Source organism: Rhamphochromis sp. 'chilingali', assembly GCF_963969265.1.
Source record: "Rhamphochromis sp. 'chilingali' genome assembly, chromosome: 13".
Lineage (NCBI taxonomy): Eukaryota > Metazoa > Chordata > Actinopteri > Cichliformes > Cichlidae > Rhamphochromis > Rhamphochromis sp. 'chilingali'.
This window is the reverse complement of record NC_137940.1, coordinates 3467126-3472216: the sequence shown is the minus strand read 5'-3', so window position 1 is coordinate 3472216 and position 5091 is coordinate 3467126. Positions and strand designations below refer to the sequence as shown.

At 38.9% G+C, this 5091-nt stretch overlaps 1 long non-coding RNA gene across 1 annotated transcript; it reads left to right on the top strand.

Annotated features, from left to right (window-relative positions):
• Nucleotides 1-1530: 1530 nt before the first annotated feature.
• Nucleotides 1531-4823, top strand: LOC308408392. The gene is made up of 5 exons (XR_013973789.1): nt 1531-1616; nt 2347-2437; nt 3043-3130; nt 3572-3608; nt 3976-4823. It is a non-coding gene; the product is annotated as an uncharacterized lncRNA (long non-coding RNA).
• The last annotated feature ends 268 nt before the right edge of the window (nt 4824-5091 follow it).

The window sequence follows — 5091 nt, the reverse complement described above, 5'->3', positions numbered from 1 at the left end:
CTTTCATTCTCAAAAGCATCCGGCTTAACACTAAGTCTTAAAAAATGTGAAATCTTAGCTGTACACAGCTGTAATCAAAGTATTATTAACAATATTCCAGTAAAAGAGGAGGTAAAATACCTTGGTTTAATAATCAGTAAAAATACTAATGATCGAGAGATTAATAACATAACTGCTGGATTAAATGCAGTTAAAAAAATATTTAATCATTGCCTAACACATGATTTATCCATATTAGGTCATATCTTACTGTCTAAAGCAGAAGAACTTTCAAGACTCATATACCCCCTGTTATTCAATTTTTACCTCTCCAGAAACGATTAAACTGCCCAATTCTATTATATTCAGCTTTATCTGGAAAAATAATTATATATGCAAATCACAATTGGTTAAAGACTATGAAAATGGGGGCTTAAAAGCTTTAGACTTTGAATCCATTATTGCTGCATTCAGGCTCACATGGTTAAACGATTGCATTTCCTATCCTCAATCTATGTGGTACCATATTCCAAACAAACTCCTTAATAATGTCGGCGGGTTCGATTTTTTGCTCAAATGCAATTTTCTAAGATTCCTCTTAAGTTGTCTAGTTTCTATAAGCAGGCTTTGGATTTTGGGAAACTAATTTTCACCCACAATTTTTCACTTCACAATTCTGTGATGTGGAATAATAGGGTTATAGTCGTCAATAAGAAGTCTTTATTTAAATCAAACTGGTATGATGGGGTTGTATGTTTTATTTTTGATCTTCTTGGCAAAAACGGAAACTTGCTATGGTACGAAGAATTTATTGATAAATAAAAATGACGTTTCATTTAATAATTATAATAAGGCTTGTAAAGCGATACCCATACCGTTGTTAAATCTTATCGCAAATACTTTAAAGTATTCACATATATCCATTTGGAGAATTCCTGTATAAAAGGTTTAATTTAGAGTCCGACTCTTGTGTTTTCTGTTCTTCTGATGCAGAAACATTAGAGCATCTATTTTTCAAATGTCAGTATGTTAATGCTCTTTGGTTTGAAATACACTGTTGGGTTTCACTCTTTCCAATATACCTTCTTTCACATCTAAGGATGTTCTTTACTTTATGGACAATCTGGATTCTAAAATCTCAGATGTTGTCAATTTTGTAATAGTGTTATGTAAGTATTTTATTCATGCATGTAAGTGGAAAAAATACCCCTCCTCTGTTTACCGTCTTCTTGAATTACTTTTGTCATTATTTTAAGTCACTTAGGCTTCTTTCTAATATAAATAAAAAACTGCTGTACTATACTGTAAAATCACAAAGTACTTGCTATTCTGAATATTCCTGCCTGTGCCAAAAGGCCTATGTTCCTTATTATTATACCCTAGATATTTTTATTTTCTCCCTTTAAAGTTAAAATGACTTGCTTCATCAACATTATAATATAAATTGTTTCAATACTGGTCTGTTTCCTTGACTTGTCGATAATTTCTTTCAATAAAGGTTAAAAAAAAAACAGATGGAAGAGCTTCCTGTCCCACAATGCACAGCGGTATCCGGGCTTAATAAATTGACACGAGACGCGTGGTCTGCCTCTCAGTCAGCAGGAAGATGTGGTGCGGAAGGAGGAAAATTCATTATGGTGAGGTCTGCTCAGTAAAGGCCCGTGCGGTGCGTCGACAAGGAAAAGGACTAAAGCGAGTGTAATTTATCCATGCGACAAATTTGTGTTAAAACGGGACTCGAAAGTTTTGTGAGTGCGCAGAGCGGGTGTAGTGCAATGGCAGTCCGCGTTTACTTGTGGGCTCTTGATGGGAGACAGCATCAAAAAATATGTGCAACAACCAGTCTGTGGGCTACTCCTGTGCAGGAGCAACGTTAAGCTGGGCAGACACTGCGATTTTTGGCCCATTTTGAGCCGATTTTTCAGTCGTGCGAGCGTTTTGGCGATCGGCCCGATTTTGGCCTTCATAGTGCGTCGTGTAGTTTACGCGGGGTAACGAGAAGCGATTAACACCTCACGACCAGCTCGCGATCATCAATCGCTTGGTCCCGACCGTCGTGAGGGTGTCACCGCAGCTTCTCACACTGCGCACGCGCAAACACATAAACGTCGGTGAAAAAGCAGCACGGCTGTGCAGCGTGTGATCTGGACACAAGCGATGGAGGCACAACTTGTAGAACTTTGGAAAGCTCATCCGAGCCTTTTCCATGTGGCCTCACAAAATTATCACGACACAACAATCGCAGTGTCTGCCCAACATACAAAGAGATGAAGTACCGTGTGTGAAACAACGACGGATGTCTGCTGTTACCACTCAGTGCTTCTCATGCCGGACGTTTTTAACTGGTTTCGCGCTTCTTTTCCCCAGTGGGTTCAGATGGACAGGCTGCAGTGGACACTTCTGCGGCACCGCCATGTTGTTACTATGGAACGGACACAACAGGCAGTGACTTCAGTTGGTAAGTCTTTTAGATTTAAAGTATTACGGTGAGAAATCTGCTTTTGGGAATAAAACATTTCCAAGAAAAACTGATAAATTAGAAAATGCTTTATTGGCTATTAAACAAGCCAGTCAATTAAAAAAAAATGTGTGGGGCATGTCTATTCAAGACAGTTTTTTCCCCTTTGCCTAATTAATTCTGTTTATAGCTTTTATAGTACTGAGTGACATGGGCAAGGAAAATGCCAATTAAAGTGTTTAAACCAGATAAACTTTCCATTTTTTGTAATGAGATTTTTTGGGGGGGATTCCCTTTGCAACTACATATTTCTCCATTGTTCTCACAGATATGCTGCCACATAAGTCTGCTAGCAGAAGTAACTGTGACAACATAAGAATAAATTGGCACGTTTGTGCTCCCTGACTTCAGTTTAGAAAATGGGGCTTGATGTGAATGTGGTTTGTGCCATTGCATTAGTTTTCACTTTAAAGTGGATCCCTTCTCAGATGATATGATTTGTCTTGAGTCTGAGGATGCAGACAAATTAAAAGCTCCTTAAATGTGAACACCTACAAATTGTCATCTTGAAGACTATCCTGATGTTGCACTGGTTTCTCTTGCAGACATGCTGGCACCCAGTGTTAAACAGACATGAAGGCTGAGTGTTGGCAGTGGAGTAGAACTACACACTGCTTGCCTTTAGGCGTAAAGGTAAGTTAAATTCAGTTTATAGACGTGTTCTGCATTGAACTATTTAGCAGTCTTGTCATGTTCACATCTTTGTCATTCCTGGTGTAATTTCAGACTGATGTTAAGCTAGATTTGCTTCAGACTCTTAGCTAGTGTAGTTAACAGGGACCAACTGATGCCACAGACTCACAACATTACAGCAGCTAGATGTTGCTGCTTACTCAGATTTTACTCCATCCAAAGTGGCATGAGTTTCCGATGGGGATGCACTGATCAGTCATTTGTGGGAGGAGAACATCCAGACTGACACTGGCTGGAAATTCTTGGACAATTCAAATCAGTTTCTTGGTGGGTGGTGTGTGGTAAATCTAAAGTTATTACACTGAGACTGACACTGGCCTGGCGCTGAGCAAAAGGCTGTTGTGAATAGATGAGATAATAGTGGTTGTGGTTGTGTTGCAGGCAGAGGATCTGTGGTACTGATATCTACAGACTGAAGGTGGGTCTCACTGACAACTTTTACTTGTATTTAAGTCTTTGCCCTGTATGCACTGATTAGTGAATAATAACACATTATGCTGCAAGGAGCTCATGCTGACTGACTGCAGGTATGTGTGATGTACATGAAGGATGTGGAGAAATGGTGTGAACCCAATCTTGTACTGCTCTGACAGAGACTGGCTCATCTCTGCTGGAGAATCTTAGTATTGGGAGAGAAAGTCAGGACTTGGCACAGGTTTAAGTAAAAACAATTTACCAGAACCTGACTGAAGGCCTGAAACATGCTGCTGGGAATAGTTCAGTTACCTTCACTGTGCAGATTGAATAATAATAGTAATACTTGTGCTTTGGTTTTGTGTCGACAGGGATCCTGACAGGCAGTTTTGGATGACTTGGGGATGCAACTGCTATCTTGGCTACATCGACCAGTTTCGGCAAATGTCATGTCAGGATGTGGAGTCCTGTCTGCATACCTCAACCTCACAGGGGCTCTAGATTTCAAGACGAGGGTTTTTATTTTATATTTTTTTTTCTCTAATCCCTCATTTGAAGGTTTAAAACCAGATCTATCAAAATGTTTGCCTTTTAATGTCTGTTAATCTAAGCAGCAGCATCAATAGGTGATATTGGACACACATTTACACTGGAGTACAGCAAGTGTACATTTTGAGTTGGATAATTCTGAGGTTATCTTGCAACTGAGCTCAATGATTAAGCGATGCAAGCTTCCCATGTGGTGTTTTGAAGAGAACAGATGGCTGTAAATTCTGGTTGGAAAAATGAAGCTAATGCTGAAATCCCTTAAACCAACGTTCTGTCTGAAAGCCACCAAATGTCTATTGCTCGGTTTGCAGATTATGAGAACGGCTTTCTAGTAAACTCTTTACTGCTAAGTTTATGGCATCACTCATTTGGGGTTATAACAACAACAGCAAGATGATGTGGTGCTGAAGTCTGACTATACAATGGTACAAGCATTAATGTACACGAGGCTAAATAACAGACAAATGCATGATTGTTCCTGTCGTTGTGGCTGAACATTAGTCATCTGTCTGTTTCATTGGCCTAGATGTGATGGAATCCTCTTTATTTGAGAAATGTACTTAAACCTTTTTGTCACTACTTCCTGTGTTTTCAAGCTACCTCTTTCAAAGGTGAATAAACTGAACAGTGAATGTGTCATTGCTTTAATAAATGCCTAAATGGAACAAGACATTTGATGTTTGTGATGAATTTATATTTGAAGGTTCCTGAATACTGCAGTTGTGGGGAGGAGAAAAACAAACTCTGGCACAACTGTGTTCACATAAAACCAACTGGACTACATGCTGGCAAAGGCAGAACTCTGATTAAATCAAAGATAATTATCTGTATAGCGGTATAGTAGTGATCATAACTTTTTTAAAAGCTTTTTTTAATGTAGTTTGAATTTAAAACCTTCATATCTACACCCACATTTTGAAACCAATGTAGCTACACTA